This window comes from Dasypus novemcinctus, assembly GCF_030445035.2.
Source record: "Dasypus novemcinctus isolate mDasNov1 chromosome 11 unlocalized genomic scaffold, mDasNov1.1.hap2 SUPER_11_unloc_1, whole genome shotgun sequence".
In the NCBI taxonomy this organism is placed as follows: Eukaryota; Metazoa; Chordata; class Mammalia; order Cingulata; family Dasypodidae; genus Dasypus; species Dasypus novemcinctus.
In genome coordinates this window covers 1,591,681-1,614,005 of record NW_026688125.1, presented here as the reverse complement: position 1 = coordinate 1,614,005, position 22,325 = coordinate 1,591,681, and positions in this window count along the sequence as shown.

The following is a 22,325-nucleotide window of genomic DNA, read 5'->3' as shown; positions in this document are numbered from 1 at the left end:
CACAACATACCCGAGCTTATGGGATGCAAAAAAAGCAGTACTGAGAGGGAAATTTATGGCCATAAATTCATACATCAAAAAAGAAGAGCTAAAATTGAAGAACTAACTGCACACTTGGAGGAATTAGTTTAAAAAACCAACAAACTAATTCCAAAGGAAGAAGAAAGAAAGACATAACAAAGATAAGAGCAGAACTAAATGAAATAGAAAATAAGAAAGCACTTGAAAAAATAAAACCAAGAGCTGGTTCTTTGAGAATATCAATAAAATTGACAAACCCTTAGCTAGACTAACAAAGAAAAAAGGAGAGAAGATGCAATACACAAAATAAGAAAGGAGAAAGGAGATATCACCACTGACCCCACAGAAATAAAGACTATCATGAGAGGATACTTTGAAAACTATATTCCAACAAGAAGGACAATTTAGAGGAAATGGACAAATTCCTAGAAACAATAAGCAGTCTACATTGACAAAAGAGGAAATTGATGATCTCACCAAACCAAACACAAGTAAAGAGATAGAATCAGTCATTAAAACCTCCCAACTAAGAAGAGCCCTGGGCCAGACAGCTTCACAGGTGATTCCACCAAACATTCCAGAAAGAACTAACACCAATCTTTCTTAAATCTTCCAAAAAATTGAAATAGAAGGAACATTGCCTAATTCATTCTATTATGCCAAGATTACTCTGGTACCAAAGCCAAACAAAGACACCACAATAAAGGAAAATTACACACCAATCTCTGAAATGAACATAGACGTGAAAATCCTCAACAAAATACTTGCTAATCGTATTCAACAACACATGACCAAGTGGGATTCATTCCTGGTATGCAAGGATGGTTCAACATAAGAAACTCAATTAATGTAATATATCATATAAAAGATTGAAGGGGGGTGGCAGACTTGACCCAGTGTTTAGGGCATCCATCTACCACATGGGAGGTCCGTGGTTCAAACCCTGGGCCTCCTTGATTTGTGTGGAGCTGGACCATGTGCAGTGTTGATGCACACAAGGAGTGCCATGCCATGCAGGGATGTCCCCCACATAGGGGAGCCCCATGCACAAGGAGTGTACCCCATAAGGAGAGCTGCCCAGCATGAAAGAAAGCGCAGGCTGCCCAGGAATGGTGCCGCACACATGAAGAATTGACACAACAAGATGGCACAACAAAAAGAAACACAGATTCCCATGTTGCTGACAAGAACAGAAGTGGACAAAGAAGATGCAGCAAATAGACACAGAGAACAGACAACCAGTGTGGTGGGGGGAGGGGAGAGAAATAAATAAATAAATCTTAAAAAAAAAACACCACAGCTAACATCATTTACAATGGTGAAATCCTAAAATCTTTCCCTCTAAGATCAGGAACAAGACAAGGATGCCCATTATCACCCATTCTGTGTAACATAGTCTTAGAAGTACTTGTTCAAGCACTGAGGCAATCACCAGACATAAAACGCATCCAAATTGGAAAGAAAGAAGTCAAAATTTCACTATTTGCAGATAATGTGATCCTATACATAGAAAACCCCGAGGAGTCTACAAGAAAGCTTCTAGAACTTATAAATGAGTTCAGTAAAGCCACAGGTTACAAGATCAATGTGAAAAAAATCAGTAGCATTTCTATACACCAATAATGATCAATCTGAGGAGGAAATCAGGAATCAAATACCATTTCCAATAGTAAATAAAATCAAATACCTAGGAATAAATTTAACTAGAGATGTAAAAGAAATCTATGATAAGCTGGAGGTAAGTATTTATACAGGGAAGGGATAAAATGGGGGCTTAGGATGGGACTTTGTGGGCTTGAGGGGGGCTAGGGATGGGAGGATGGGGCAGATGGCCCAAGAAATTGGGGGGAACATTTGAACATAGGAGATTGTCAGGTATATGGTTAAAATTATAATGCAGAAAAACTCTTTAGAAAATATAATATGGAAGGTTACCTGTTTAAGATGCTTAAGGGGGGGGGCATCTGACACAGGGCAGGCTTCTAGGGAGTGTGTGAGTGTTCATTTTGTCATAGTGCGTTGTTATATCATTGGGTGGAGACCCATACAATGAGAGTGAAGGTATACACACATCCTGGGCAGGACTGATGTTCTGAAACAAAGGGAATTGTATCTTTCAAGAGAAATGGTGGCTCCCAATGGGTTCGGGTAGTCAAGTGTGTCAAGTCCTCAACATTGTTGCAAGTATCTCTGAATATGGTCTTCAAGTAATGAAGATTGTTGTGGTGGGCCCTGATGGGAGGGGAAAGAGGGGTTGAATAGATGGAATCAGTGTAACTGTGCAGCAATAAAAGTGTTCCACAAGACATTCAATTATGGATATAGAACATGTTAAATTACACAAAAAATGTATAAATGTCTATAGGCTAAAAATGCAAACCATAATGTAAAACATAAAATAACTAAAAATTTAGAAAATTGTATAGTCAAAAATACAAAGTATAATGTAAACTCAAATGGAACCATGTTTGAAAGCTATTGTTGCAATATTTGTACATCAGCTGCAGCAAATATAATATGAACACATAAAAGGATCATTGCTGGGGAAGGCACAAAATGATGTTGGATATGTGGGAGTACCATATACTGTACATGTGAATTACTGTGATCTAAAACTTATGTGAAGACAAACTTAATAATTAGGGAAAAAAAAGAAAGGATGTAGACACTGAGGAAGAAATGGAAGAAATTGCCTTGCCACTGTACATACAGGACAATACCTATAGCAGTGATGAAAGGCAAAATGTCAAAAACAAAACTTTTTCATTTTTTCATTTTTTGATACCCCAATTTTTCTTTTTTTTATTTTTTAATGTTACATAAAAAAATATGAGGTCCCCATATACCCTCCACCCCCCACCCCACTCCGCCCACATCAGAAACTTCTTTCATCATTGTGGCACATTCATTGCATTTGGTGAATACATTTTGGAGCACTGCTGCACCACAGGGATAGTGGTTACATTGTAGTTTACACTCTCACCCAGTCCACCCAGTGGGCCATGGGAGGACATATGATGTCCAGGAACTGTCCCTGGACATCCTGAAAATGCCCCCACATCATATCTCTTCTTCCCTCTCCCTACCTCAGCAGCTACCATGGCCACTTTCTCCACATTAATGCTACCTTTTCTTCCATTACTAATCACAATAGTTCCAGAATAGAATATCAGTAAGTCCACTCTAATCCATACTCTATTCCTCCATCCTGTGGACCCTGGGATGGTTATGACCACTCCACCTCTATATTGAGATGGGGCTTAGATTCCACATGGATGATGGATGCAATTCTCCTGCATGCAGTTGTAGGCACTCTTGGCTCCCTGGTGTGGTGGTTGAGCATCTTTTCACATGCATTTTGGCCATTAGTATTACCTCTTTGGAAAATTTTCTAGTCTTTTGGCTTTTTAAAAATTGGGTTGCTTGCCATTTTGTCAAGTTGTGTGATCTCTTTATATAATGTGGAAATAAACCCTTGTCAAATATGTGGATTCTGAAGATATTTTCTCATTGAGTTGGCTACCTTTTCACCGTCTTAGTAAAATTTTTTAAGCACAAAAGTGTTCAATTTTGAGAAAGTCCTATTTACCTATTTTTTCTTTATTGCCTGTGCTTTGGGTGTAATCTCCATGGAACCACCATGTACCACAAGGTACTAAAGATGCTGACCTAATTTTTTTGTTCTAGGAGTTTTATTGTCCTTGCATTTATATTTAGTTGTTTGATCCATTTTGAGTTCATTTTTTAATAAGGTGTGGGATAGGGGGCACTTTCTTTAGGCTAAGAATATCCAGTTTTCCCAGTACCATTTGTTGAAGAGGCTGTACTGACCTGGCCGAGTAGCTTTGACAGCTCTGTGAAAAATCACTTAACCATAGATTTGAAGATCTTGTTTTGAGCACTTGGTTTGATTCCATTTGGCAATCTGTCTGTCTTTATTCAAGTACCAAGCTGTTATTACCTCTGTACCAAGATAGTATCTTTTAAAGCCTGGAAGTGAGAATCTTCCATCTTTATTCTTTTTAAAGATATTTTTGGCTATTTTGGCCCTTATCCTTTTAGACATTTTTAAAAATTGGCTTTTCCAATTCCACAAAGATGACTGTTGGAATTTTTATTGGGATTGTGTTAAAACTGTAGTTCAGTTTGCATAGAATTGACATCTTAATGATATTTAGTCTTCCCAGTTATGCATCCAGAATATTCCTCCATTTATTTATATCATCATTCTTTCTTTTAGCTATGTTTTATACTTTCCTGAATATAGGTAATTTATGGTCTTGTTTTAATTTATTCCTAAGTATTTGATTATTTTAGAAACTATGGTAAATGAAATTTTTTCTGACTTCCCCCCTCAGATTTATCATTAATAATGTATATAAACACTATTGATTTTTGTAAATTAGCCTTGTATCAAGCCACTTTGGTGAAATTGTCTATTAGTTCTAGGAGTGTAGTTGTAGATTTTTTGGAATGTACTAGTTATAGGATTATATCATCAGTGAATAGTGATTTTACATCTTCCTTTCCTATTTGGGTACCTTTTTTTTCCCTTGCCTAATGGCTCTATCCAGAACTTGTAGCACAATATTGAATAACAGTGGACAGAGTGGACACCCTTCTCTTATTCCTCATCTTAGCAGAAAAGCTTTCAATTTTTCATATATGTATTTTATTGTATTAAGAATGTTTCCTGCTATTCCTATGTTTTGGAAGGATTTTATCAGGAAATGATGTTGTATTTTGTCAAATGCCCTCTTTTGCACGTACTGAGATGATCATGTGTTGTCCCAAGGCAAATATTTTCTCCATTTTGTTCTCCCAGGACAATGTGTAAATACGTGATACAACAAGGTACTGTTTTTACTTAACTTTGTGTGTTCTGTTTATATTATAGATAATCCTATTGAGAACTGAGACTGTGGCTTGGCTTTGAATATGAAATACAATCAAAATCCAGCAAAAAGTAGATAGGAAACAATTTCAATTTAATTTAATAATACAAAGTCAATCTGGGTTCTTTCATTTTTCACCATTCTTGTCTGTTTTATTATTATTATTATTATTATGAAAAAAATTAAAATACTTTAATAATGATTGAAGTGATGGAGACTGCCCATCTGCAGAGAAGATTCATAAATAAAGCACCCTATGCCCTAGAGGCCAGTGCCCATCCTCCAGTGGAGGAAAAAACCACTTCGGGATTATTCTGCAGTTGGAAACGGAAGCTCCACTTCCCAAAAATGGGCAGGAAGATACAACTGGGCACCAGCTTCAGCTACTGATTAGTAAATTTGGCAGACTAAAGTATAGTCCTTAGAATGGCTAAAATTTAAACATATCCAAGTCAGAAGAGATTGGTATCCACCATTTTAACTCCACCCCATGCACGAGGGAGGCAAATGGACTAAAAAGCCCAGTGCTGGTAGGGACCAGCTTCTTTCCATCCAGATTGGATTGCAGCTCTAGCCCAAGACCCAGTCCCACTTCCAGAGAAAGTTGGGGGGACCTTTGCCAGACTCTCTGGAAAAATACAGTACACACCATGGATGCCAGTAATCATACTACACTGGTGGTGCAAGCCATCTCAGGAGCTCCTCTGTGACTGGAACTGGAAGCTCTATTTCCCAAAAACAGGGAAGGAAGAGATGGTTGGCCACTGATTTCAGCTACTAATTAGTAAATTTGGCCACCTTAAGTACAATCCTAAGAACAGCTAAAGTTTTAACCTATCCAAGTCAGAAAGAGGCCAGTAGGCTATTTTGACTTTGCCCCCAGCAAAGATGAAGCTGGGCTGACTGAAAATCACCCTGCTGGTAGGGACCAACTTCTTTCACTCAGATCAGCCTGCAGGCCAAGCCAAGGCTTCAGCCCCACCTCTAGCAGGAAAGAAGCAGGTGGGTCCTCACCACCGTCTCCAGGTAACTGCAGGTACATTCAGTGGGGAAACTGAATAGTGGGAACTCTACTGGGGCAAATACAATCATTTTGGACATGTGTGGCATAGATTATTGCCCATACCTGTAGCTCCACTCCTCCATAGGCAGGGGAGAAAAGGACTTGAGACATCATCAGTCTCTCTGGGTGACTACGATTAAGGCCTGCAAAACTTGGATTATCACACACAGCTGTGGCTCTGTCCATACACCTGGCAAAGGAGAAAGTTGGGACATGCTTCATCAGTCCCTGGGGAAATGAGGGCAACTTGAGCCTCACAGCTTAAAGCACCAACTACATCTTTGGTTCCTACTACACAACAAGCAAGGGAGTAAGGACAAGAAGCACTAAACTAAAAAGAAAACTGCACCCAGAATAAATACTTTTAGTAAGCCAGATGCCAAGACACCAACAAAAAACTGCAATCCATGCCAAGAAACAGGAAGCTATGGCCCAGTTGAAGGAACAAGATAAGCCTCCAGATGATATAAAGGACAAAGTTGAGACAACTAATCAGAGATGTTCCAACAAATCTCCTTAACTAATTCAATGAGATGCCTAAAGAGATTAAGGATATTAAGAAGACACTGCATGAGCACAAAGAAGAATTTGAAAGCATACATAGAAAACTAGCAGATCTTATGGGAATGAAAGGCACAATAAATGAAATTAAAAATACACATGAACCATAAAATAACAGATGAGGAGGCATAAAGATTAGTGAGCTTGAAGAAATGGCCTTTGAAAGCAAACATACAAAAGAACAGATGAAAAAAAAGAATGGGAAAAATTGAACAAGGTCTCAGAGAAATAAATGATAGCAAGAGACATGCAAACATATGTGTCATGGGTAGACCAGAAAGAGAAGAGTAAAAGGGAAGAAGGGATATTTGAAGAAATACTGGTAGAAAATTAATCAACCCTATTGAAGGACATGGATATGCACATCTAAGAAGCACAACACACTCCCATCTGGATAAATCTGAATAGCAACTGAGACACATACTAATCAGAATGTCAAATGTCAAAGACAAAGAAAGAATTCTGAGTGCAGCAAAAGAAAAGCAATGTATAACACATAAGAGATACCCAATAAGATTAAATGCCAATTTCTCATCAGAAACCATGGAGGCAAGAAGACAGAGTTATTATATATTTAAGATACTGCAAGAAAAAAAGTGCCAGAAAAGAACCTTATATCCAGCAAGATTGTCTTTAAAAATTGAGGGTGAGTTTAGAATATTCACAGATTAAAAGAAATGGAGAGAGTTTATAACCAAAAGACTAGCTTTGCAGGAAATATTGAAGGGTGTGTTACAGCCTGAAAAGAAAAAACAGGAAAGAAATGTTTGGAAGAGAGTCTAAAAATGAAGATTATATTAGTAAAAGTAGCTGAAGTAAAAAGAGTGGTGAAAGTAAAATATGACAGATAAAAGCTCAATATTTATGAATATACTTAACCCATGTAGTAAAGCACTTGTATTCAGAAAACCACAACTCATAGTTAAAAGAAATAAATAAGACCAAAATCTTTGGAAGAACATTCCATGCTCAGATTGGAAGACTAAATGTTACTAAGATGCCAATTCTACTCAAAATGATATACAGATTGAATGCATTCCTTATAAAAATTCCACGAGCATTTTAAAAATGAATGGAAATTTATTTGGAAGGGTAAGGAAGGGGTCCTGAATAGCCAGAAACATCTTAAAAAAGAAAAGCAAAGTCAGAGGACTCTCACTTCTGGTCTTTAAACCATATTACCTAGCTACAGTGGTTAAAAACAGCAATGGTACTGTCATAAAAACAGACACATAGACCAACGGAACTGAATTGATTGTGGTAAGGTGAGGTATGAGACCCCTGTATGATCTTATGTATGTTTGCTTTGTAAGTTCACAAAAATTACAATAAACTTATTGTCTATATATTTTATGTATGAGTGATATACTTCAATATATGAAGAAAAATGGGGGAAAAAATCCACAACCACTCACAACCAGCATATCTGCAGGCTTGGTTTCCTGCCATCTTCCAACCTTGGGATCACCCTGATGAATATGACATCCCTCCCCCCTACTGCTCTGTGGGCCTCCAGCTGGCTCCAGTGCCACCTTCTTCCCATCTGACCAGGCCCTTCAGACACCCCAAGTGGCAGCACTGCCTCAGCCAGAAACCCCCAGCCTGCCCACACTAGGGTTCTGCAACCCTACCCCAAAGTGTAAAGACCTCTTTAACCCTAGAGTCACCCCCCCCAACCTATTTGGAGTCCCTGGTGGGCAGCCTCATGGAGCCATCAGCTCTGACAATTCTTTCCAGTCTGCAAATCTGGCAGCTCCCACCTCAACCTCTCCTCAAGGCCAGCCACCCCTGGGCAGCACCAGTTAGCTTTGGGGGGTTGATACCCACAAGTTCCACCTTGGACACCCAAGCCAGGCTCCAGCTGGCCTATGGGTCCACCCCTACTGTATTCTCCTCTGGCACAGCCAATGCATCTGATTTTGCACACATCACCAACGTGCCCTGTGCTGTGACCAATTTCAAGGCCAATGTGAGGCAGTGAATCTCAACAATTGGCAGCACCACTCCAGTCGGGGTTTAAGCAGCACATAGGAGCTTTGGGAACCAAGTGGAGGTCACAGATCTGTGCTCCAACATTCAAGCACTCAGGATAAAAGCAGAATGGAGGGGGGTCCCACACTACAAATTGCTATGGAATAAGCTTAAGCCTGAAGCCCTAGGGCCCTGGAGCCAGAGAACCCCTACTGCCATTGTGGGAGCCAGCACCCCTAATAGGAACCTTGTGTTTGGAGGCACTAATGCCCCTACAAGCTACCCAACACCCAGAGACCTGCCATGGCAGAGCCCCTTCCCGTGGAGGGCCCAGCACCTCTCAAACCCATATTGGACTTACATGCACATTCATCCCTTTATTCCCACCAACCCACCAGGAACAGCCTTGCTTTCAGGGTTCAGTCATCACAAGGCAGGGCTTTGCATGAGACAGAACTGTGGGCCCTCAGCTCATTCAATTCTCTCCAGGTGGGGCTCCACCATCTCAGGGTCTAAGACGCAAAAGCTGGCCTGAGGGAGAGGAACCTCAAAAAGCAGCCTTGGGAAGTGGATATGACTCAAGCAATTGGGCTCCCATCCACCATATAGGAGGTCCAGGGTTTGATGCCCAGGGTCCCCTGGTGAAAGCAAGCTGGCCCATGAGGCAAGCTGGCACATGTGGAGAGCTGGTGCAGCAAGATGACTCAACAAAAAGACACAGAGGAGAGACAATAAGAGACACAGCAGATCAGGGAGCTGAGGTGGCACAAGAGAATAGTCACCTCTCTCACACTCTGGGAGGTCCCAGAATTGGTTTCTGGAGCTGCCTAATGAGAATACAAGCAGACACAGAACACACAGCGAATGGACACAGAAAGCAGACATCGAGGTGGGGAGAGAAAGAAATAAAATAAATTAATAAAAAAAAAAAGAAGTAGTCTTGTCCACTTTCCTTCAGGCTGAATCTGCAATTGACCAATTTAAATGTGTTATACAAACCAACCCCTGTTCTCTTCACTCCTAGAGCCAGTTGGAGTCCCAAAGATAAAAGTTTCCATTTCCTCTGCATTCCCTGCAGTTTTGTTCCTGAAGTTGGGGGTTTGGGCTATCATCTGGTAGGGTCGCAGTAGCCAGATTACTTGGGCAGGACAGGAGGTGATGACCTGACCCCTCCAGACGAAGAGCCGGCTGAGCCCACAGCTGCCCATAGGTGCCTCCTGCCCTTCCCATTTTCCTTGTCAGTCTTAGAGATGTCTTATAAATAAAACCTGTTTTTTTTTCCTTTTACATAATATATCTCCGCTCTGTAAATCAAGTATAGAGAAGCCATTGACTTGTACAATTGGAGACAGATGAAGCCAGGTTTAACTCTAAAGTTTCTGATGTCCCAGCTAATGGGGTAGGGAAAGCAGCAAAATAAATGAAACCTGAGTATGAAGCCTGACACATAAATATTAAAAATGTGATCTGAGGTGGGGGGAGGAAAATAAAAAAATAAATAAAACCTTTTTAAAAAAATGTGATTTGACTTTAAGGTCTGGGAGTCCAGATATAGTGGATCCAGGGAAAGGATAGATGGGGTGCCCAGGGTAAAAGTGGCCTGGGGAAGGGATTGGTAGACAGGGACCCTGGGGAGAAGAGGCCCTGGGGAGGGAGGGAGACAGGTGGAGGCCCAAGACAGTGGGTCCAGGGAAGGGGACTCTGACTGTGGAACAGGCTATATCATCACTAGTACACCCAATAAAACACATGTGATACATTTAGTGTTTTGAAGCTGATTTTTTTTTTTTTTGCTTCTAATTAAGGTTTAGACAAATCACAGCTTCATCTAAAGAATGTGGGCCTGGCATCAAGGCCCTAGGACCAGAGTGAACAAGGGAAGAAATCTCACCTCTGCTCTGTAAGCAGTGAAATGCATATGTCTAAGATATGAAATATTCCTGGTCAATTTGTCTTAAAAAAAGCATAGGACTGGACAACCAGCAAGATGGCAGTGGAGTAAGAAGCTCCTAGAGTCAGCTCCTGCTACAGGGCAGTTAGTAAACATGCAGAGCTCTCTGGAGCTAGCTGAAGCACCTGTCTGGGGGCTCCAGGAGGCCAGAAGAGCATCCTGCAACATCCCCGAAAGAATAGGAGGAGGAGACTGCCCATCTACAGAGAAGGCTTGTAAGTAGAGCAAGTCACACCATGGAGGCCAGTGCCCATCCTCCATTGGAGGCACAAGCTGTTCCACAACTGTAATTGAAAGGTCCACTTCCCAAAAATGGGGAGGAAGAGATGGTTGGGCACCAACTTCAGCTACTGATGAGTAAATTTGGTGGGCTAAAGTATAATCCTAAGAACAGCTAAAGTTTGATACTGTCGTCAGAAAAAGGCTGGCAGTCACCATCTTAACTCTGCACCTGGCATGAGGGGAAGTGGGGCAGACTGAAAATCCCAGTCCTGATAGGGACAGGCATCTTCCCATCCAGATCAGATTGCAGCTGTAGCCTAGGCCTCAGCCGCACCTCCAGCAGGGAGGAAGCTGGGGGACCTGTGTTAGTCTTTCCAGGAAATTACCAGCCAAGCTACAGAGGCCAGTGAATATCTTACTATGGCAGCACAAGTCACCCCAAGAGCTATTCTGTGGCTGGAATTGGAAGTTCCATTTTCCCGAAAACAGGGAAGGAAGAGATTGTTAGCCACTGATTTCAACTACTGATTAGTAAATTCAGCTTGTTAAAGTCTAACCCTAAGAACAGCTAAAGTATGAACCTGTCCAAGTCAGAAAGAGGCTGGTAGCCACCATTTTGACTATGCCCCCAGTATGAGGGGAAGCCAGCCTGACTGAAAATCACTGTGACCATAAGGACCAGTTTCTTTCATCCAGATCAGCCTGCAGCCTTATCATAGGCTTCAACCCCACCTCCAGCAGGGAGGACACTGGCAAGCCCTGTACCAGCCTATCCAGGTAATTGCAGGTACCTTTGGCTGACACAGACTGAATAATTAGAAGTCTACTAGGGCAACTGCAGTCATCTTGGACCCACACTGCATAGAATGCTGTCCACACCTGCAGCTCCATCCCTGCCCCAGGCAGGGGAGAAAGGGCTGTGAAGCTTCATCAGTCTCTCTGGGTAACTACAGTCTAGGCCTGCATGACTTGAATTATTCCACACAGCTCTGATTCTGTCCCTACCCCTGGCAATGGAGAAAGTTGGGAGAAACCTCATCAGTCCCTTGGTAAGGAGGGCAGCTTAAGCCTTCACAGCTTATTGCACCAACTATATGCTTGGCTCCTACTGCACAAACAGAAAGGGAGAAAGAGCAGGAAGCCCTAAACTTAAGAGAAAAACTGCACCCAGAATAAATACCCTAGTAAGCCAGATGCCAAGACAACAACAAAAAATTATTATCCACACCAAGAAACAGGAAGATATGGCCCAGTTAAAGGAACAAGATAAGCCTCCAAGAGTTGAGACAACTAGTCATAGAAGTTCAAACCTCCTTTATAAAGTCAATGAGATGGTTAAAGAGATTAAGGATACTGAGAAAACATTGCATGAGCACAAAGAAGAATTTGAAAGAATACATGGAAAAATTGCAGGTTTTATGGGAATGGAAATCAATAAATGAAATTTTAAAAATATTGGAATCATATAATAGCATATTTGAGGAGGCAGAAGAAAGGACTGGTCTCTGAAAGTGAACATACAAAAGAACAGATGAAGAATGGAAAAAAATTGAACAAGGAATCAAGGAACTAAATGTAGCAAAAGACATGCAAATATACATATCATGGATGTCCAAGAGGAGAAGAGAAGGGAAAAGGGGCAGAAGGAATATTTGAAGAAAAAATGTTTAAAAATTTCCCAACCCTATGAAGGACATAGATATCCATGTCCAAGAAGCACAATGAACTCCCATGAAAAAAAATCTTAATAAACCAACTCTGAGACACATTCTAATCAGAATGTCAGATGCCAAAGACAAAGAGAAAAGCAATGCATAACATAAGGGATATCCAATATGATTACATGCTGATTTCTCACCAGAAGCCATGGAGGTAATAAGACAGTGGTCTGATATATTTAAAATATTACAAGAGAAAAACTTTCAGCCAAGAATCTTATATTCAGCAAGACTGTCTTTCAAAAATGAGGGTGAAGGAAGTGGGCTTGGCTCAGTGGATAGGGCATCCGTCTACCACATGGGAGGTCCGTGGTTCAAACCCTGGGCTTCCTTGACCCAAGTGGAGCTGGCCCATGTGCAATGCTGATGTGTGCAAGGAGTGTCATGCCATGCAGGGGTGTTCCCAGTGTAGGGGAGCCCCACATGCAAGGAGTACACCCCATAAGGAGAGCCACCCAGTGTGAAAGAAAGTTCAGCCTGCCCAGTAATGGCACTGCCCACACAGAGAGTTGATGCAGCAAGATGATGCAACAAAAAGAAACACAGATTCCCATGCCACTGATAACAAAAGAAGCTGACAAAGAAGAACACGCAGCAAATAGACAGAGAACAGACAACTAGGGTGGGAGGGAAGGGGAGAGAAATAAAATAAATAAATAAATATTTTAAAAATATTAGGGTAAGAGTAGAATATTCACAGATAAACAGAAACTGAGAGAATTTCTAAGCAAGAGACAAGATTTTCAGGAAATATTAAAGGGTGTGAGAAGGAAGAAGCAAGATGGTCACTGAGTGAACTTGCCTTGCGATCTCTCCTGGGAAGAGACGGCTGGGCATGGCTGGAGGTTCTCTGAGGCAGGGATTTTTCAGGATTTTTGCAGGGCAGGAAGTGTCTGGACATCGATTTGGTGGAAAGGTAACGGAGAGGATTGGTCTATAAGATATAATTTCGGTTCTATTGCCCAGAGGTGAGACCTGCACATGGGTTCCTCCCTCTTGGGGGTGGGTGGAGCCATGGTGCCATGCAGTGGCTCAGCTTTTTGCTGGCTCTGTGGTGCTGGGGAGTTCGCGAGTCCTGGGTGGGCTGTTGGCGGGTTGATGTGACGGGTTGCCTTTGCGGATTGAATTGGGGAGATAGATGGTGTTTTGTTGTGAAGCGGGGGAAATTTTTGATTGCGGACACAAATAATAGCACTTCCACCTGAAGCCCCACCCCCACAAGGCCAGCTGCCGATCTGCAACTGAATTAGGCTGTAGGCAATAAAGGGAAGTAATTGAGAAGTTGTTTCAGGGTGCAGCGAGGGAGGGGGACACATCTGGAAGCTGATTAGGGAATATTTTGCGAAGCTTGGGAATTCCAGTTTTGGAATCTGTTTTTGGCATCATGGGCCAGGCTTCGGATCTGTACCAGTAAAGTGGCTGTGGTGTAAAGGCGCCCTCAAGTGGCAGTGTTGTGGAAGCACAGGGCGGGAGCTGTCCAAAAGCTGAAGTGATGATATACCCACATTAATGAGCCCTATTAAGTAAGTGAATTGCAGGGTTCAGACATAATATAGAGTTTGCGGATCTGACTTCCCCCATAGGGCTGGTGCCCAGCTGTGGGGATCCCCGAGGGCTATGTTACACTATGGGGCTCCTAGGCTTCCTGTTGACCAGATTGGAGGTTGCCAGGTCTGAATCCCCTAAACTCTGGTGGCCCACACCCCAGAGAATCACACCTCTTGAGTCTTTAATATCTCAGACTTTCCACCCCTGAATGCATCACGCCCTGAGGTCCATCTGAGGTCCTTGAATGCCCTAGGCCTTCAACGTTGGCATTTTTTCTTTATCATTTCATTTTGTTTTGTTTTTATTTTCATTTTGTCTTATTTTTTACTTTTTTTAATGTACTGATTGCTAACATCGCATTATCCCCTAGTCTTTTCTAACAGCGTATCCCCCAAAGTCTTTTTTTATTCAGTTATTTAGGGTTTTTTTTTGTGTGGTTGTTGTTGTGTAGTTGGTGTTTTAATTGTGGTTCATGTATATCTGTTTTTTTCCTTTCCCCTACCTGTTCCCCACCCTTTTCCCACCCCCTTTTCCTTTCTTCCTTTCTTCTCTTCCCCCCTTTATTTATTTATTTTATTTTTCTGTTTTCTCTCTCCCTCATGTCCCTCATCTTCTACTTATTTTATTTTAACTCAATTATACAATAGGTGCAGCAGGAAACACCTCACATTTGCTGGGGTTTTCTCATCCTCCACTGCCTCATTTCTGTGTGAACTGATTTAGGCTACCTACACTATCCTCTTTCCCCTACATCTTGATATCCACCATCATCTACTGTCTCTCCTATATTCCACCTCCCACCTCCCTTTCTTTGATCCATGAAGTGTCTAAGTCTTAATTTCTAATACCTTTGTTTTGTTTTCTGTCTGTTATCCACTCTTGAAACTATTACCTTTCTTTTCTTTTTCCCTCTCTCATGAAAACAATAGCTTTTTAGCTCATACCATATTCCTCCCATATTCAATCATCTACCTCATAATAGGTACTCTACCTACTGCTATAACTCTACACAATTTACATGAATCTAACCTCCACCCTCCCAGATCTCATATTCTTGCTTTGTTAACATATATCACCAATACCACTTTACACTTTTCCCTTGCTTACACAATTGCCTTTCCCTGGCACTAATACTTTCCTTTAAAGTGAACTTAACCAACAACAAGAAATTAGAATAAGAAGAACAAAGTGACAAAGAGAAGATATAACACTTATGCAAAAACAACAGCTAATTAATCTCCAAGAGTAGACAAAGAAGCTAAGGAACTGATTAAATCTGTCAAGATTAAATAATGACCAGAAAGCAACAAAAATCTACAAATCAAACCAGTAATCAGGAAAACATGGCTGAATCCAATCAACAAACCAAAAATCAGGAAGGGGAGCAGAACTTTGCACAAGCAATGAAAGATCTCAGAACATTTATCACCGACAAATTTGATGAAATAATGAAAGAGGTTAACAACATGAAGACATCACGTGGAGGGGAAATTGCAGACATACGCAAAAAGATAACAGATATGACGGGAATGAACAGCACAGTTCAAGAAATCAAAAATACACTTGCAGCAAATATCAGCAGACTAGAAGAGGCAGAGCAGAGAATTAGTGATGTGGAAGACAGTACATCAGAAATCAAACAGATAGTAGAAGGGGTCGATAAAAAGATGGACAAAATCCAGCTAGGACTTAGGGACCTGAATGACAATGCAAAATGCTCAAACATATGTATTATAGGCATTCCAGAAGGAGAAGAGAAGGGAAAGGGGTCAGAAGGAGTGTTGCAGGAAATAATGGCTGAAAACTTCCCAAATCTACTGAAAGAGACAGATGTACATATCCAAGAAGCACAGTGCACTCCACTGGTCATAAACCCCAACAGGCCCACCCCAAGACATATACTTGTAAAATTATCCAATGCTCAAGACAAAGAGAAAATCCTAAAAGTGGCAAGAGAAAAGAAAACCATCACATACAAGGGAAGCTCCATTAGATTAAGTGCTGATTTCTCATCTGAAACCATGGCGGCAAGAAGGCAGTGGTATGATATAGTCAAGGTACTAAAGGAAAAAAATTTCCAACCATGAATACTCAATCCAGCTAAACTAGCATTCAAACATGATGGAGAGTTCAAAATATTCTCAGACAAACAGAAACTGAAAGAGTATACCAACAAGAAACCTCCCCTTCAAGAAATTCTACAGGCAGTTCTGCAGGAAGAAAGGAAAAAACAGGACAGGCAGAGTTGGAGGAGAGTATAAGAGCAACAGTGACAACAAAAAAAGACAAAAAGAGAAGGGAAAAAAATACAAACAAAATATGACAAACACAAATCCAATCAAAATATGGCTAACACAAATAATTCCTTGAAAGTTATAACACTGAATGTCAATGGATTAAACTCTCCTATCAAAACATTCAGACTGGGACATTGGATAAGGAAATATGACCCATCCGTATACACATCTTAGACCCAGAGACGCATGGAGATTGAAAGTGAATGGCTGGAAAACAATTATACAAGCAAACAGTAACCAAAAAAAGTCAGGAGTGGCTATATTAATATCAGACAAAATAGACTTTAAATGTGAAACAATTGTGAGAGACAAAGAAGGATACTACATTTTAGTGAAAGGGAAAATCTGTCAAGAAGATCGAACAATCATAAATATTTATGCTCCTAACAAGGGCGCCTCTAAATAAGTGAGGCAAACAATGGAAAAACTAAGTGAAAGAATAGATGCATCTACAATTATAGTGGGGGATTTTAATACACCACTATCAACTCTGGACAGAACATCTCAAAAGAGAATCACTAAAGAAACAAAACATTTGAACATTATATTAGAGGAGCTGGATCTAATTGACATATATAGATCATTACACCCAAACACAGCAGGATATACATTTTTCTCAAGCGCACATGGATCATTCTCCAAGATAGACCATATGCTAGGCCACAAAGAAAGGCTGAATGAATTCAGAAATATTAAAATCATACAAAACAATATCTCTGACCACAGAGGATTCAAGCTGGAAATTTGCAAGGGACAGAAGCCCAGGTTTCACACCACGATTTGGAAATTAAACAACACACTCTTAGAAAAACAGTGGGTCAAAGAGGAAATCTCAAAAGAAATCAATGACTACCTTGAATCAAATGATAATGATAACACAACATGCCAAAATTTATGGGATGCAGCAAAAGCAGTACTGAGAGGGAAATTTATAGCCATAAATTCATATATCAAAAAAGAAGAAAGAGGGAAAATTGAAGAACTAAATGTACATTTGAAGGAATTAGAAAAACAACAACAAAGTAACCCAACAGGAAGAAGAAGGAAGGAAATAACAAAGATAAGAGCAGAACTAAATGGAATAGAAAATAAGAAAGCACTTGAAAAGATAAACAAGACCAAGAGCTGGGTTTTTGAGAAGTTCAACAAAATTGACAAATCTTTAGCGAGACTAACAAAGAAAAAAAGAGAGAAGATGCAAATACACAAAATAAGAAATGAGAAAGACGATATCTCCACTGACCCCACAGAAATAAAGACTATCATAAGAGGATACTTTGAAAAACTATATTCCAACAAAAATGACAATTTAGAGGAAATGGACAAATTCCTAGAAACACATAAGCAGCCGATATTGACAAAAGAAGAAATTGATGATCTTAACAAACCAATCACAAGCAAAGAGATAGAATCACTTATTAAAAATCTCCCAACTAAGAAGAGCCCAGGGCCAGATGGCTTCACAGGTGAATTTTACAAAACATTCCGGAAAGAACTAACACCAATCCTGCTGAAACTATTCCAAAAAATTGAAACAGAAAGAACATTGCCGAACTCCTTCTAGGATGCCAACATTACCCTAGTACCAAAGCCAAACAAAGACACCACAAGAAAGGAAAATTACAGACCAATTTCTCTAATGAACCTAGATGCAAAAATACTTAACAAAATACTTGCTAATCGTATTCAACAATACATTAAATGAATTATACACCACGACCAAGTGGGATTCATCCCAGGTATGCAAGGATGGTTCAACATAAGAAAATCAATCAACTTAATACACCATATAAACAGATTGAAGGAAAAAAATCACACAATTATATCTATAGATGCAGAAAAAGCATTTGACAAAATACAGCACCCTTTCTTGATAAAAACACTCCAAAAGATTGGAATACAAGGAAATTTTTTGAACATGATAAAGAGTATATACGAAAAACCTAAAGCCAACATTGTTTACAATGGAGAAATCCTAGAATCCTTCCCTCTAAACTCAGGAACAAGACAAGGATGCCCATTGTCTCCGTTCCTATTTATCATTGTCTTAGAAGTACTTGCTCAAGCACTGAGGCAAGAACCAGATATAAAAGGCATTCAAATTGGAAAGGAAGAAGTCAAAATTTCATTATTTGCAGATGACATGATCCTATATATAGAAAACCCTGAGAGATCTACAACAAAGCTTCTAGAACTCATAAATGAGTTTAGTAAAGTCACAGGTTATAAGATCAATGTGCAAAAATCAGTAGCATTTCTGTACACCAATAATGAGCAAGATCAGGAGGAAATCAAGAAACAAATACCATTCACGATAGTAAATAAAAAAATCAAATACTTAGGAATAAATTTAACTAAAGAGGTAAAAAACTTATACACCGAGAACTATACAAGACTGTTCAAGGAAATCAAAGAAGATCTAAATAAATGGAAGAATATTCCTTGTTCATGGATAGGAAGACTAAATATTATTAAGATGTCTATCCTACCAAAACTGATCTACACATTCAATGCAATCCCAATAAAAATCAACACAGCCTTCTTTAAGGAACTAGAAAAACTTACTAAGAAATTTATTTGGAAAGGAACGAAGCCCCGAATAGCCAAAGACATACTGAAAAAGAAAAACGAAATTGGAGGAATCACACTACCTGACTTCAAAACATACTACAAAGCTATGCTGGTGAAAACAGCATGGTATCAGCATAAGGAGAGACACACAGACCAATGGAATCAAATTGAAAGCTCTGATATAGAACCTCACATATATAGCCACATAATATTCGATAAAGCCACCAAACCCTCTCAACTGGGAGAGAGTGGCCTATTCAACAAATGGTGTCTGGAGAACTGGATAGCCATATGTAGAAGAATGAAAGAGGATTACCATCTCACACCTTATACAAAAATCAACTCAAGATGGATCAAAGACCTAAATATAAGAGCCAAGACCATAAAAACCTTAGAAAGCAGTGTAGGGAAACATCTACAGGACCTTGTAATAGGAAATGGATTCATGAATATCACACCAAAAGCACGAGCAGCAAAAGAACTAATAGATAAATGGGACTTCCTCAAAGTTAAAGCCTTCTGCACCTCAAAGGAGTTTGCCAAGAATGTGAAAAGGGAGCCCACACAATGGGAGAAAATATTTGGCAACCATATATCTGATAAGAAACTTATAACTTGCATATATAAAGAACTCCTATATCTTGAAAATAAAAAGATAAACAACCCATTTAAAAAATGGGAAAAAGATTTAAACAGACGCTTCTCCAAAGAAGAAATACAAATGGCTAAAAAGCACATGAAAAAATGCTCCAAATCTCTAGCTATCAGGGAAATGCAAATCAAAACTACAATGAGATACCATCTTACACCCATAAGATTGGCAGCTATGAAAAAAACAGAAGACTAAAAATGCTGGAGAGGATGTGAAGAAAGGGGAACACTCACCCACTGCTGGTGGGAATGCAGAAGGATCCAACCATTCTGGAGGACAGCTTGGCAGTTTCTCAAAAAACTAGTCATAGATTTCCCATATGACCCAGCAATACCACTGCTGGGTATATACCCAGCAGAACTGAAAACAAGGACACAAACTGATATATGTACACCAATGTTCATAGCAACATTGTTCACTATTGCCAAAAGTTGGAATCAACCCAAATGTCCATCAACAGATGAGTAGATCAATAAAATGTGGTATATACACACAATGGAATACTACTCAGCTGTAAGAACAAATACACTACAAACACACGTGATAACATGGATGAATCTTGAGAACCTTATGTTGAGTGAAGCAACCCAGGCACTGAAGGACAAATACTACATGACCTCAATGATATGAAATAAGGAAGCTGCCTCAGAGAGCTAGAGACTGAAAGATAGGCTTACAGGAAATCGGGGAGTGGAGGAAGGATGTGAGCCAACATCTGCAGGGGTGGAATTTATGACGAGCTGGTGGTAAGTATGAACACAAAGAAGAGATAAAATGGGGGCAAGGGGTTGTCTTTGGGAGGGGCTTTGCGGGTTTGAGGGTGGCTGGGGATGGGCGGATGGGTAATATTGCCCAAAAGTGGGGGGAGGGAGGGGTAGCATATGAACATAGGAAAGTGCCACGTGTTGGTGGAGAGTAAAATGCAGAGAAAATCGTATCAAAATATAATTAAGAGGGAAACGGACTTTGGCCCAGTGGTTAGGGCATCCGTCTACCATATGGGAGGTCTGCGGTTCAAACCCCGGGCCTCCTTGACCCGTGTGGAGCCGGCCATGTGCAGCGCTGATGCGCGCAAGGAGTGCCGTGCCACGCAAGGGTGTCCCCTGCGTGGGGGAGCCCCACGCGCAAGGAGTGCGCCCGTGAGGAAAGCCGCCCAGCGTGAAAAGAAAGAGCAGCCTGCCCAGGAATGGCGCCGCCCACACTTCCCGTGCTGCTGACAACAGAAGTGGACAAAGAAACAAGATGCAGCAAACAGACACCAAGAACAGACAACCAGGGGAGGGGGGGAAATTAAATAAATAAATAAATCTTTAAAAAAAAAATATATATATATATATAATTAAGAGGGTTACCTGTTTAGAATGCTCGGAGGGGATGGTCCAATGCGGGACGGGCTCCTGGGGAATGTCTGAATGCTCATTTTGCCAGAGTGGGTGGCACCATTGGGTAGAGACCCAAGTAGTGAGAGTGGGGGTGGACCCACATCCTGGGGAGGACTAATGCCATCAAATAGAGGGAACTGTATCTCTCGAGAGAAAGGGTGGCTCCCAGGGCATTGGGGCAATTGAGCAAGTTAGGCCCTGAACACTATTCCAACTATCTCTGGACGTGTCTCCTCAGGAAACGGAGGTTGGCTGTCACTGTGGGCACCAAGGTGGATGGGAAAATGGATGTTAAATGTGTGGAACCAAGGTAAATGGGGGGTAAGAGAGGAGTTTCACGAGAGTACACAAGGATGGATATAAAACATGTAATATTACACCATAACATATAGGAGACGACAGACTGATAATGTAAACCATAATGTAAAACATAGGATAATTAAAAAATTAGAAAACTGTGTATCCTAAAGTAAGCACCACAATGTAATCACAGATGTCACCTTGTTTGAAAGCTATTGTCTCAGACTCTGTACATCACTTTAAGTAAACATGATGTGAATAGGGTGTAAGAGTCTTGCTGTGGAAGGGAAAAGGTTTTGTGGTGGATGTGTGGGAGTGCTGTATATTATATATATGAATTGCTGTGGTCTAGGGCTCTTGTTAAGAGAAGTTCAATAATTAGGGGGAAAAAAAAAGAAAAAGATAGGATGTAGAATTTTTTCCAAGTAAACACGTATTCTATATCTAACCTTTAAACCCATCGCTATATGCCATTTTGCTAGTAAGGGATTCTGGCATTATATTGGGCTTCAATTTTCAGGAAGTTCTGGATCACAGAGTGGTTCAACAATGGCAACGGAGGAATACTGGTATAGCATACTATTGACAGGTGATATATGGCTGAAAGGGAGCTATACAGGACATATGTCCAGGGTGCATGGTAATGTTTGGATATACTCATAGTGGCAACAATTAAGAACTACAGCTGGGGGGGTACTGGGTTCCTGGCCGGTGGTGCTCTGTCATGGTCCCTAGGGGAGCAGCGACAGTCTCCCAGGTGCAGCGGGAAGGACCGGGAAGGAATGAGGGTCCAACAGTGAGCCCCTGATGCTAATGACTATGCTTGTGAGCTGATATGCCTGAAATAAGAACAAGACCTAGAGCAGCATTGTGCTGGGAATTTCCTCCTGAACAGCCTTCATGTTACTCAAATGTGGCCAGTCTCGAAGCCAAACTCAGCATGTAAATGCAATGCCTTCCCCCCAGCGTGGGACATGACACCCGGGGATGAGCCTCCCTGGCACCGAGGGATCACTATCAACTACCAACTGATGATGCAACTGGAAAATGACCTTGAGTGGAAGGTTCAATGCAGATCAGCAGAATATCCCTGTCTACATAAAATAACATGACGTTAAAATGCTGTTTGACCTAATGTAAAGGGGAAATGGAAAGGAGAAATGAGTTTATATG